The sequence below is a fragment of the Drosophila obscura genome, unplaced genomic scaffold (assembly GCF_018151105.1).
Source record: "Drosophila obscura isolate BZ-5 IFL unplaced genomic scaffold, ASM1815110v1 contig_184, whole genome shotgun sequence".
Lineage (NCBI taxonomy): Eukaryota > Metazoa > Arthropoda > Insecta > Diptera > Drosophilidae > Drosophila > Drosophila obscura.
In genome coordinates, this window is record NW_024542772.1 from 40,551 (window position 1) to 55,372 (window position 14,822).

The following is a 14,822-nucleotide window of genomic DNA, read 5'->3' on the forward strand; positions in this document are numbered from 1 at the left end:
CCCCAATTAAAAGTGGTTTGGCAATATTCTGTTGCTCTGCGAAGGGTCTGCAGATGTAATTACAATTTCAGACTTCAGGAAAAAGGATAAATACAAATTAAACCAAAGGATAAATAACGGAAAATGCATATGAGTGAAAGTTCAATTGAATAAAGTGAAAAATAACAATCTAAAGCAATTAAAAATCATAAATTATAAAATTAAAGTACAACATGACGATTTTTTTGCAACTCTTAACTTTATGGCATCTGTTCGAGGAGACTCTGGGAACCAAGATGCCAGACGAGATATTTTCTTGAGATGAGATTTTCTTTCACAGTCAATTTTCAAAACGTAAGGACTAGAAGGTGTTTGGGGTGTATCACGACGCTTGAATTCCCGATACTAAAAGTCTATATATGATCGGATATCCCTATTATTTAAATGCATAATTCAACTCAATTGATACCCAAGACGTTATCACTTTACTGCAGAGTCTATAGGCAATTGCTTGGTATGCCATGTAAATCCAGCATAACCTTGATAGTCTTCGCAAACTTTTCATTACAGTACCCTCCAATAGCTCCTCCTCCCTCCTCCCCCCGATTCCAGTCGCTCGTCTCGAGTCTCGAATCTTTTTGTGTGCCAAGTGCAATGCTAAGATTAAGCATATGCACAGAGTGCACACCGCCTACCGACCCCCCTGGTCGGCGGCTACCTCCGACCCGCCACAGATCTTGCCTCGTGTATATGTATGTACATATGTACAAAGTCGTATATCTCCATGCCGTAGGATGCAGCCATAAAAATCCATTGGAAATGTCTAAAAAACAAAACAAAACACAACTAACCTACTTTCTGAGTTACCGATTGTCGGTGAAATCGAAATTTAAATACCCTTTACCAGTATGTACTAGTACATATGTATGTTTGTACATATATATATATATATATGTATTGCCATATTCCTGTCGCATACTCGCACATTAAATTTATTTTTATCCACATGTGTACATCTGTAAATCTTGTACTTTGATGTGAAAACTTGTCAGCAAAAGTTAATTATTAATAACTATTATTATCTACTTTATCATGATAAAAGTTCTTCGGCGACATCTGTCTTACATATTTAATCATCTAAAAAACATGTTGGATACATATTCTTTTTGACTTGTATTAACCTAATAAATTGTCCCATTACGTCAGATACGATGAATCGGTGGAAAAATAAAAAAAGTAAAAAAGAGTAGAGGACTTGCTAACTTGCTAAATGAACACACAATATATTTTAACATATTGTTGTATGAATGTCACATGGTGCCATATTGGAAATGGCAGTATACCCTCACGCACTTGTAGGGTATATGCAGAATGCAAATGCACAAATATTCGCCTCAAAATCGTGATGTCAATGCGTGTTCGGCAATCAAATGAGGCAGACCAGATAGACAGACGGAGGCCTGCCAAACGATATGTAGTATGTACACATGTACATACATATGTCCATAAGTGTGTACTGCATCATGTATCTTTTTATATGTAAATGAATCTGTAAGTTTCAGTTGTTTGGGTAGCGCTGAGTCAGTTTTATTGACATTCAGCAATGTCAGAATAGCCAACCTGCCCCCTGCGTCTGCCCCAAGCGCTCCTCCTTGGCAACCTTCAATCAAAAACAAAATAAAACCCGCAAAAGTGCAGCTTTAATTTTACACTTTTTCATCCTCAGAGACAGAGACAGAGAGAGAGGGAGAGGGAAAATGGAGCAAGGTCATTTTGAGGCATTAGAATTTGGGTCAAGCTCAGGCGAGAATTTGTTGTTGCAGCACACAGCACTCAGCACTCGTTCGCTCGGGTTGCGTCGCGTTGCATTGCGTTTTCTAATATTGGAGATTGGGCCCAAGGAGAAAAAACAAAAAGCGAAATTGCATAGAAATTTGAAGGTCATTGTGTGCATCAGCGCAGCGGCAGTGCCATAGCAGAGCCAGCGACGACGCTAGCTCTCTGTCTCTCTCTATCCCTCTCTCTTTTACACACTCTCCGGTCTAGCTCTGCCGGTGCTCCTCTGCTGCTGTTCTGCCTCAGTTGGTTTTATTTCGCAGTCGCCTTTGCCGTTGCCGCCGCCGCCGCCCGCCATTTGCCGGCTGACATTGACATAGATTGCAGCGTCGCTGCTTGCGTTGCCGTTGGCGTTGGCTGACGCTGCCTTGCGTCTATGCCTAGCGCCCCAAAGGATTTAAATGGGTCAAAGTCAGAGCCAGCGACGGCGACGGCAGCAGCAGCAGCAGCAGCAGCTTGTTGCATGGCAAAAATAAAATAGCAAAATGCAGCAAATTGGGGCATGACATTGGCAATGCATATAGAATACACATACATACATACATAAATATGTACATATGTACGTACGAGTATGTTGTATGTAATCCATATACTGGTTCTATCGTCGAATGCACTACAAGGTCGCGAAATTAATGCGAAGGCTGTCGCTGTCGTAGTCGGCCAGACCCAGAGTCTGCCCAAAGGACCTTGCCACCCCACCCGCATTGTGCGCGTGTGTGAGGGTGTGTCCTTTGTTGTTGTGCTACCTGTTCAAGGTCATTCTATATGCAAATCACGTCTGCCATGTTGTCTGATTCTCGTTCTGGCCTTGGAACTTGGGGCTTCGACTTTGAAAAAGGATTGGGACGCGACATTGGGGCAGGCTTACATATACATACATATGTAAATATTTTAAAGAAGGTTAGGTTGCATGAAGTATGGCTTGACCTGACCCAGATGGCGAATGCTTATGAACGGTTCTTTAAGCTCATAAAAGGTCAAAAATAAGAGAAAGAAAAACGATTCTCAGCAAGGATATAAATTGGATTAAATAAATATTTTACAAGACAAACTTACGAGTAGAGAGAGTGGAAAGCATAGACTGATTGTAGATATATATTGAAGGGTGTCTTTGGTGATTCAGAATCCGATTCTTTGGGCCTGGCTTCGTGGGTCTATTGTTGAATTCTTTTTCAAAAAACACTTGGTACTTGGTATTCCTTGGTTAATCAATTAGCCAACAATTAACCCAAGCAAGCGTAGAAATCCCTCACATTCTATCCTCCACATTGGTCATTCACACTCGCTTTATTTCGAATTCTAATTCTTTCTCACGGATCGGTTGCCTGTGCGGGAAAGGTTGGTAAACCGCAAATGCTGTAATGGAACCACGCTAACAAATACACCGACACAACAATTGGGTTTAGTCAAGCGATCAGAAATCAGAAATCTTGTAAATGCAATCAAGGATGGAACATTGAACAAAAGTGCATAAAATATCAAGCGTTGGTTGCCGCCTGCCCTCAAGAACCATTCAATTGAAACAAACAATAAAAAAACAACTGAATAATACTCGTGATAATGAAATAATGATAATGAAAGCACTTAAAGGAGGTGATTGGACGGTATAAAAGGGGGTTACAAAGGGTGTCGATTGGGGTTTGTTTTGTGTGCAAATTGTTTAACTAAGTGAATAGCATTTGGCTTATTAAAGCGGGGGCTTGGAAAGACAATGTTTCTATTTTAATGGAAACTCACTTGAGCGTTTTGTTAATGTAAGGTCTTCTGGTGCGAAGAATTGTTGATCTTTCAATATTTTTTCATTGAAATTAAAATTATAAAAATTTAATCGTAAAAGGACTAAATATATTTATTTATATATACATTTATGTATAGTTTGATTCATTTATTTGTATACTGCATAAACTTATCGCCATAACTTCTGTCGCTTTTCGCTGGCTATAATTTCATTGGAAGCTCAACAATTAACACTTCATGGACAGGCACTATTAGATGTATTATATTATATATTTTCAGAAAGTAAAGGACGTTTGATAGATTGATGGGTGTTGGATTTGCTAACTGTGGAAATAGATTCAGAGTTAGCGATTCCCAGTCGAAAGTTTTCAAAGGCTTATCACTCGATTAAAAAATGTTTAATTGTTATATTAGAATTGTTGCAGAATTGACATTAGTTCAATATATATACATATACACATTCATAAATATGTACATACATAGTCATACATACATATGTTACTTCAATTAACAATGAGAAATATTATTTAAATATAAAATTAGATTTTATTTGATATACCTTACCTGCTTACCATTAAAGCAGTAAGTTATTATTTGTTTTATGTATAATGCATATTACAAATGCTTGTTTGTTTTTCCTTTTTTATTGTATATTTTGTTGTTGTTGCTTTTCATGTAGTATTTGTTGTTAACCTTAGCTCGAATGCTAAAATGGCATTGAGAGTGTCTGGGAGGGGCGCCGTCGCTGTCTGCCTCCTCTGACGATCCCCTGCCGTCTGCCTCCCTTCTAGTGGAAAAGTGTGCTAATGGGTCGCCAGTTGACCCTGTGCCACTTTTCCCTTTGCTTGCAATGCTGTCGACGCCAGCAGCGCTGCTGTGCACTAATTTTGCAATATACTAGTGGGATGACATGCAATCGAGCAGAGAGGGGAATCAGCTTTGCAGCGAGAGAGAGCCATCGAGAATGCACATTGATTTTTAATTTGTTTGTTTTGTTTTTGTTTGTTTTTTTGCAGCAAAAGTTTATTCTTATTTGCTCTTGCTATCTCTGTTTCTCATCGGTATCTCGTCCGACGCTCTCTTTCGCCTGGTGCATTGTCGCGGGTGTATGGAGGGATAGGGGGAGAGGGAACGCCCTGACCTAGTTGCTTTCTCAGCTTCAGGCATTATTCTCGATTCTATTTTCCGTATATTTATTTTATTATTTAATATTATAAGAGCACTATGCGTTCATTATATTAAATTTAAAACTCAAAGGAAATTTGTGTTCTATTTCACATTCATAATAAATACCCTTTGCCATACCGTGGCCCCGGTAATATCCATTAAATTTATTGTGTGTAATATTTACCAGTATATTCTCTTCCTCTCTGGTTTCTATAAATAAATAGCAAAAAATACAAATACATTGTTTTATTCTGAATTCTGAATAGGGATTAGTTCTTTCATTCGTTTCGTTGTGTGTTCATCACTCAATTTTTTTTTTCTTTAATTGTTGGTAACCACAACTCGTTTCGTTTGGGCCATTAACTATGTTTTCTTTTCTTCCTCTCTTCTCTCTTTCTCTCGGAATGGCGTTGTAATATTTACCACGAACATCCAAAGCGTGCCACAAGTAGACACGACACCCCATATGTAGGTACTACCATGGGGTTCTCAATTTTCTAATCTATTTCTTATCACTGCGTATACGTAATGTGAGATATTTATTGTTTCACTTTGAATTACGCATACGTCATGTGTGCGGGCCCCACTTCCACTGATTGGGTATCAAAAAAATCAAATAAATACATAATACAGCGAGGAAAACAAATTAAAATTATACCTAACCCGAATTTGAATGATTTAAAAAAATTGGCCTAAATTCCTTCATTGATTTATTTGCCGAACAATCGATATGCTTTAATTGATCAAACCAAATGTTAATATTTAGAAGGGAATGTTTGAAGGAAGGCTAAGAAAACAAATAATTAAAATAGCTATGATAGAAAAAAAATTATTGTAAAATCATAGAAATACATTCATATCTAGCAATTATCGATACTTTTTGGTGATTTTCAATCATCCGTTCTCAACTACAGTTTAGACCTGAAAAGAACCAAAATTTCCAGAAAGTAAATATTATTATTACATTCGAAATTTACAAGCCAATGCACAAGTTCTAATTAATAAGGTATTTACATTAGCCTGGCCTCCTCAGGAAGCAGCATCGTGCGCAGCACCTTGTAGCATATGTCCGAAATTCGAATTATTGCGAAACAATAATGAAATGTGCCTACATTTTTTGCATTTAAAGAAATAGCGTTTCTTCTAATAAATTTCCCAAGTAGCGCATTCAGCGGTCGCCCAAGCTAAACCATTTTCAATCTTCCAGTCACAACTACACACACAAGTAGTTTGTTCTTAAAAAAAGTTAAAATTTGTTTTGTCAGCCCCATACACACACACAAATCACACACACACACTAGCAAAGTGGGCAGAGCTTTTGCCGGCCCGCGAGCTTTTGCAGCGTGCATGTGTTTGATGTGATTGTGATGCGTGTCTGTTTGCGTACGAGTGTGTGAGTGTTTGCATAGTTGAGGGGCGCCAACTGCAAAACGAAAAGCCAACTTTAAACGATCATCAAACACAGCAGAACGTAGGCAAGAGATGGCGAAAGGAGATAAAGATACAAACGTACCAAATGTACATATGTACATACATACAGAGGATGCCTCATTCAGATACAGATACTAAAATGTTGGAGAAACTGGAAAAGCTTTCTAGAATAGGACTGAGAGTAGAGCAGAGGAGCAATGCAATGTAAACTATAGCAAAATCAAAAAAAAAAACACCAACAACAACATGTGAGCTTTTTGCCATCAAAGCTCCAACAAATGTAAAACAGAAAGAGATGGATTAAAAGAAAAAAACAAATACTGAAACAAGAACAACTCTTGCAGTTTAGGTAAATGAGGTCGGTCAACGTCAGCAGCGACGCCAGCAGACAGTGGACAGAAAACGCATGATATACAGATAGAGAGAGAGAGAGAGAGAAAGAGAGTGGGGGGAGAGAGAGACAGATAGTTGCTTACACTTATCGCCTTTACCTTATCGCGTATGTCCCATTCCCTGTAGATTTAATTGCAATTGCATTTTAATCCACACTTTGGGCGGGTATTACGAAATTAATCAGACAATTGAGCATACATACATATGTACATATGCACATACAAATATACATACATATATTTCAAAGGCAGCTAGTCATTCAGTTAATAAAGTTTCGTTTTTCCGTATGTAAATGTACATATGTATGTACATATGTAACTAGATCGGAAAAACAAAGATCGGATAAATGAGATTAAAAGTCTATGTTCTTCTTTGATTTCAAACTGAACAGCTATACAGTCCATCCTACAAAGGAAATATATACATCTATTTTTTTGTTCTGAAAATGCTTCCTTAAGAAGTACAGATCGCAAGGGTACTAAATCTTCGGCACCTTTTTTTCTTGTTTTTTTATTACTTAATTCACAAAAAAGTGCTGTCCATTGCAATTTTGTTGTTGTATTCCCCCCCTATCCACGCCCTCTTTCACGTGTTTCATTTATTTCTGTTTTGTTTTTTATTTGCATTTTTTTTATTTATGTACTTTTGTTTGTTTCAGCTCCCTTGCTTTTATTTGCTTTGAGAAATTGTTGCGGCAGGTCTTGACTGTTTTTTGTTTTTATTTTTACCTTTTTGCGATTATTTGTACTCCCTCAGGCAGTACCTTAAGGCAGAGCGAGAGAGAGAGAGAGGGAGGGAGGATGGGTGCGGGTACTTATTTATGAAGCAATTATGTTTATTTATGATTTTTTGAGTTGTAAATTTAAAATGCTTTCAAATGCTCAAATTGCTTTTGTCAAGAGGTGGTGTGAGGGGCAGGCTGAAGATGCATATTACCTAAGAGTCAAGAGCCAAGAGCTGGGTGGTCTGTCGTATGTGTGGGCTCTGGGTCTGGAAGTCACTCAAAGTTAACAAGTGAATTTTCGGGCACACCAGCAAAGTGGTTTCGATTGACTCTTCAACACACGGGCCAGCGGGTAGGATGTTTTCAGGATGTAGGCACTGCCTACTCTTGGGGTATAATAGAATTATAAGACTCCTACCGCTGCTCACATCGGGAACTTCTGTGTCATCCATCAATCATTCAAATTAGATGGCAATGAAGAGTGCCAAATTTGTAAAAATAAAATATCTATGATATAAGAATGCATTAAATATTACACAACCTATGTAGGTACAGTTGACCCCTTGAAAAGCTATACAATTCCAGCAAGTATAGAATACAATAATTGTGCAAAAATGTAGCCACGTAGCTCGATGGTTTGCCTGCTTGATAAAGTGAGGGAGGGACATTGAATATTCACATGCTGCGATAAGCACGCAAACTTGGCAAACTTCCGCCATACGAAATTGTATTTCTGACATTCCAATTATGTTTAGCGCGATTTGTCTAGATTTGCTGCATTTAATGAAATTTGGAGATCTTTCTTGTTCTGGAACTTTGCTCATTAAAAGTGAAGAAAATATTTACCCCGCTGGGAACCATCCAAAAAAAAAACACCCCACCACATAGACAAATGAAGCCTCCGTCGGCCCCCCCCCCCCACCGTTGCAGAGACAGCGCAACGCCAGAACCCCCCGCCCAAGGATACGCCGCACGTATAATTTCATATTTCTTAGATAAACCATATTCTCAGAAAAAGGAATAAATAAAAAATAAGCTCTCCCTAGTTTTTCTGTACTAGACAAAATAGGATTGACAACCCCAACCCTCTAGGAATTCCAGCTATACAAAAATACATGTAGATGTTTCACATGTGTATGGAAACTGACCATGCCATAAATGCTGATTGCTACTAAAAATTGTGTCCACTCCACAGCAACTTTTTTTCTCACCAATTTTCTTTTTTTGGTTTCCTATCTTCTATTTGTTTCTCAAAAGATTTTCCAAAATATTTCCACAAGTCACGTGATTTCACACACAAGGCCGTAAATTTATTTTAAAAATATTCATCCACGTTGAAATCTAGATTTCGTAATATAAAAGACCTTTAAATAAATATCAAAATTTTTATACAAATTTTTAAAGCAAATAACAAAATAATATTTACACCCCGAGTCATGCCTATCTCTTTCTATCTGTGTGTGTGTGTGTGTGGTGTGATGTAACCATGTTTATTTTTCTGTTGTCATACAATATTTAAATAAGCAAGAAATACTCGTATTTTTAGTGGTGGCAGGGTGGAGGTGGTCTGGGGTGTTTTTTTTTTATATGTAAATACATTTATGTACGTATATTTATTTATTTTTATAATTTGATTACAATTTAAGGTGTTTCTTGTTGCGCTGATTTGTTTTTGCTTTTTTCCCCGCCTTTGCTATTGCTTCCCTACCTCCCCATCCATTTCCCTGCTGCTGCTGCTTCTTTTCAGTTTCGTCTTATCTGCTGATACGAAACGAAGCGAAGACGGCACGAAGTACTTGGAGAGCCGAAGTGTGACCAAAGCTTTCAGTTTCGTTCGTGCAAGTGCGTGTGTGTGTGCGTGTGTTTGTGGCAGCCATCGTTGTTGTTGATTGTAGCTTTTGATAGCGCTGACCCACTTTGACTATTTGCATGGCCTACTGCACTTGGCCAATTTTTTGTCTCGCTCTGTCACACACATGACCGAAAATGAGTGTTAGAGCGAGATGGATCGAAGCCCCCCCTCCCACCAACATATGTGATATTTCGATTTGCTTAGCTAACATTTAAAAAGTGGATATAGTACTCGTACATATTGTATATCCACTTTGAATACATATCTCTGTATAGTCAGCTCTCCATCTCTGTGTCTATATCTCTGTCATACATATTTGTCGCAATCATTAGTTGGAAAATTTAGATCATGGCAGCCATATCCATATAACATTGTAATAATTGCAGCTAGACAAACACAAGACGCGGGAAACCATAACAGAAATGGAAATACATATGGAACAACACTTTTCCAAACATTATAGGTATAATCTCCCTAAGAACTAGAGAATATATGTTATGTTATATGTTATCATACCTTTATCGTTGTCATATCATTTACATATTTGGGCTTTCGCTTAACCCATGGGGGATTACATTCTCTTCTACTATAAGGTACACACATATGTATGCATGTATGTATGTTTTATTAGAGTATGTAATATGTGGCTTTAGCTTTTCACGTGCACTTACATAATACGCCTTCTGTCTGTCTGTCTGTCTGTCTGTCTGTCTATCTGTGTGTCTACTGTACAGACATTGCACACACATACTCAAAAAATTGCGTAAATTCGTTAGTGCGTTCATTTTTGAAATCAATTTTTATTTCGTTTTTGTATTTTGTAAATTTGTATTCCACTTTTGGCTGTTTTGGCACTTAAATTGCTTGGATTGGATTATTGAAATACGGAATTGTTGGTTGGTTTTTAGGAAGTGCATAAATTCGCGAGGGTAAAACTGAAAATGATCTGAGTCTACGAGTGTAAAGAATAATAATGGTAGCTACGTTTCCAACATATGTTTGTACTTTGGGAATGATTATAATTTTGTTATCATATTATAAATATGGCGTCGGTTTTCCACACGGTTTTTTCCTTATAAGGAATGCATTCTCTTTTGTTGTAGCTCTTAATTAATGGTGCATACCTGAGGAGATCTTCTGCCAAAATCCAACTTCAAAGCGTGATTAAAATTCTTTGGCTTATCCCTGAGCCCGTCTAACAGTTTCTGTTGAGTAAAAACCCTTCACTTGGCAAGAAATTAATTAGTGTTGACATCGTTTAACTTTAACCCCAAAGTGGTTGACATCGTCATTGCCATTTTGTCATCATCATCATCCTCATCCCCATCCTCATCATTGCTCTAGCCACCGTCATTCCTCTCCATTGCCAACCTGCATACACATTGTGTGTATGTATTTGTCCTTCACTTGAATAACAATTGCAGTGTACAAATAAAAATGTAAAAAATATAAAGATATTTCAATTGTTGTTGGTTTTATGACTTGCCTTAAGTTAAAGTTGATTAAAACCTTTAAGAGAGACCTTTTTATGGCTACAACTGGGCTTTTATGCTGCTTTATTTGCTGTTTTCTGTTTGTCTTTGAGTGTGTGTTTTTTTTTGTAGTTTGTAATGTTGCATCAACATTTGATCTCAAAGGACACATGTGGTGCACTTGCTTCTTTTGGTTGTGTGTGGGCCACAATTGTGCTACCGCCCGCCCTGCTTTGTAAACTGGGTCAATGCAATTTGGGTCACCTAGATTTGATTACCAAACCAAGAGTCGTTCAGTGGGGTCGGTTCACCCAAGCCAAGCACAAGCCGAGTGCGCTCTCTATCCATATCATTCTCTCTTTCTATATACATATGTATATACATATGTACATGTTCTCTCTCTTTGTGCAAGTGTAGAAGTATTATACATATATGTACATATCTAGTACATGGTTCAGTTGTTGCTGCTGCTGTAGCAAACAGCTGCGTGTGAGTGTTGGGTGGACTGGATGTGGAGAATGGTCCAAGAGCGGAAAAGGACCAAAGTGGAGGAAAACGGAAAGCAGAAAACAGAAATCAGAAACCAGGGATGGGGTATATAAGATGCATCGACAACATCAGAAAACGTGTTGTTAAAGAGATAACGGATGCAATGAAGGAAGGAATTGCCGCAGAATGTGCCAATCAAATTGTTCTAGAAGGGATACAATCGCATTGATACCATACCAAGTACAGGGAAAAATGAAACGATGAAATTGGAGGAAGCGTAGAGTAGGGGCTAGATATGCAGAAACAAATCTGAAACAAGAAAATGCCAATAAGTTGGGATGTGAATGAGAGCATAAGGAGAATGGGTTTAGATGAAGCAGTTCAGAACGAATTTCAACGATTCAACAGCTGTTAGATTACAGGACATTTTGAACAGTGAAACTATAGAAATAGCTCCCACAAAAACTCATCGAAGAATCGAATCCTACCCAACTTAAGCCACAAAATGAAAACCATTCAAGTGGTTGATAAAACCATCGAAATAAACCCCTCCGAAATGGGTCACACACTCAACCATAAACACAACGAATACATACCCCCCCAACCCCATTAGCCATTCGGTATTCACTCCAAAGCAATACCAAAAATGCAACCATATGGCGCATCGATGCGAGTACAATGGGACTTTCCCTCACAAAAAGCAAAAACAAAACTGACGAAAAACGAACGTATGACGAATCGAAGCGACAAAATTGAACGTAAATTGATGAAATTGATTGGAAAAACGTAGTCAGAAGCAACGAAGGCAACAGTAACAAAATATAACCAAAATTTATTTCAAAATACAAAGCGAAACAGAAACGAAACCGAAACCGAAAAAAAACGAAAGTGCGTGCGATGAATAAGGAAAATTGCGCAAACGATCGTGAATGCTTCACACTGTTGATTGTCTTGGTTACACTTCGGAAGAGTATAATGATTGTGTTGGGGTTTTTGGAATCCAAAGAATTACATCTGTTGCCATTGGTATGAATTCTCTTTGCCTCCTGACCCTATAGAAGTCACGGGATCACCCGGCTATTGGCGACTATACATTGTACATCTATTCTGTATCTATTATATGAAAAATCGGCAGAAAGATGATTGAAACATTGGATCAAAAATATGTCTAATAGGACTAATAAATACATATATGTATGTATGTAAATATGCTGTCATGTAATCGATTGATCTTATCTGCAAGGGTATCTAAAGCTTCGACTTACGAAACTCTTTTTATTTTCTTTCTGGGTTTGTTGTTGCCCTTTCCACGCACCGCATTAAAAACAAAAAACTGCCAAAAAACTATCATCAGTGAGACAGAGAGAGACGGTACATGCCTAAAGAGAGATGGAGATAGAGATAAAGAAAGAGAGTGTGTGAGTGTGAGTGGGTTTTGGGGATGGATGGGGATGTGAAGCATAAACACAAAAAGTGCGTGAGCTTTTTGTTTTTTTTTTTTTTTGTGGCATTTTCAGCATTTTTTGTTGGGTTAGGTTCAATGTGGAATGGAATGGGTGAGAGAGAGAGAGGTAGGTAGGTAGGTGCGTGTGGGGCGTGAATTGCTATTGCGTATGCCGCTCTGTGTGTGCGTGAAGCGTTCGTTTCTTTGTGTATGTGGGAATCTCTCATTGCGGTTTCGGGTTTTTTTTTTATTTTTTAGTGTATTGTATATTTCACAAAAAAAAAAGCTCCATGTAGCGTCTGCTGATCCCCCTCCCTATTTACGAGTGGCTCTCTCACTCTCTCTTACGCACACTCGTGCACATTATACTCTTCTCCTGTTCGTTTTCATTTTCATTATTTCTGTTTCTTTATTATTTTTTGTTTCTGTGTCGATTGCGTTGCTGAATATTTCCACTTTGTTTATATAATTTTAATCAAAAAAAAAATTATATATGTATGTATATATGTACGTATATACATGCATATGTATACAAATGTACAGATATGTGTGTGTAAAAAGCTTCTCCAAAAGTGGGTCAGTGGGTCACCATATCTAACAACGAGGCAGGCGGCGGGCGGCAGAAACGCCAACGTCGCAGTCGTCGTGTCTGTGACAGCAGCCAGACGTAGCCAATTTTTTATATCACTTTTATACAGATTTGGTTTTACTTTTATTTTTTGTTTCTCTTTTGGATTTTTCTTTGGCTTTTCTGTGGTCTGTTTCTTGTCTTCTCCTCCCTGTTCTTTTTCGAAAATGGCCCAGGAAACTGCGCAAAATTACTTATAAATAGTTTTGGCATTTTAATAGCTTGGCTTTTCGGCTTTAGTGGTCCCCTTTTGATATTTTGAGTAAATATTTATTGTTTGTTGTTTGGTTTTGGGACATAAAAGGGACTTACAAGATTATTTTGGAATGCCAAAAAGTTGGAAATTTTAAAACACACATCTCCTCTCTCCGTTAAGATATACATATGTATGTATGTATATATTTGCATTTTTCCGATTCATAAATCTACTTTCGGCTGCTTAAGCACCGGACTCTGTATCTCGGAGATCTTTATGTGCCAAAAACCCCAAAAACCGCAGAGAATCAACAACAAAATTTATGAAAACCGCAGCAGAAAAAAAGCCATTCAAATGTGAATTGAAAATGGTCAAAACTGTGTGTGGATCTCTTAATTATTGCTGTTTGTGCCTCAAGGTGGCTGCAGTCCACATTCAACAACAATACCCACAGAACCAGAGAAAAACCCCAACGCATGTCTGCCTAATTGGGCAGATTTTCCTTTTCGCTGTTGTCAAACACTTAACATTAAACATATTTATATTATTTATATATTTGCCATTTACTAACATTACAAAAAAATATATATATTTTCGAACATTTCAAAGAATGTTCAGACAGACAATGCACAGGAAAAAATATTCAATTAAAAAATAAAAGATGGCTACGTAGGTTGCTATTTTAGTTTTTAAGTTTGAGAATCCATGCACTAAAAAGTTGTTTACAGATAGACCTACCCAATTCGCAAGTTATTGTTATTAATTATTTATTTAATGTAAAAAACGTCTCTGTTTTTTTTTTTTGCTATAAGTACGCGGAGGCATATGAGGGACGTTACTGGCATGACGCTACCAAATTCCGCAATAATAAAAGCCTAAAAATATACTGTTAGCCAAATGTTCTGATAATTTTTTTAGGTAGTTCAATATGTTAGAAAGACTTTAAAGATAAACTTTTATCAAGAATCATCTTTTTCCTAGGAGATAATATTAAATAGTAAAACATGTCTATAAAAATACCAAAAAGTGAACTTTTGCTTCTTTTAATAGGTTTGTGCTTTAAGGGTAATGAAATTATATGTCAATAAAGTTCCAATACATTTTGAAAATAGTATCCGGAAAAAATTATATGGAAATCGGTTTTTATTGACTTTTCATGATGTTTGGCCTGGTGGACCTTTTGCCCATATGATATGTAGCTTTCGAATATAAGCAATTAGGTTGGAAATGCCTAAAAATAGAGGAAACATTAAAAATCATAGCACAGGTACATAAGGGAAATATATTTTTTTAGATTCCACAAAAATACTTATTATAAAGAGCACAAAAAATGCCAAGTGTAACAGTGCTTTTAATTTGACCCAAATTCCAGATAGAAGGTCCTAGTATCCATTCATTCCACCACCCCCGACCCCAATTTTTTTCTTTGCACCTTTCTGTGTTCCCTCTTCTTCTCTTGTTGTCCTTTTACTCT

General features: G+C 37.4%; 1 protein-coding gene across 1 annotated transcript in view; it reads left to right on the forward strand.

Moving 5' to 3' along the window:
- The window catches only part of LOC111073394 (nuclear hormone receptor FTZ-F1), a 45,332-nt gene that overhangs the window by 3,996 nt on the left and 26,514 nt on the right, over nucleotides 1-14,822 (forward strand). The window lies entirely within an intron of this gene.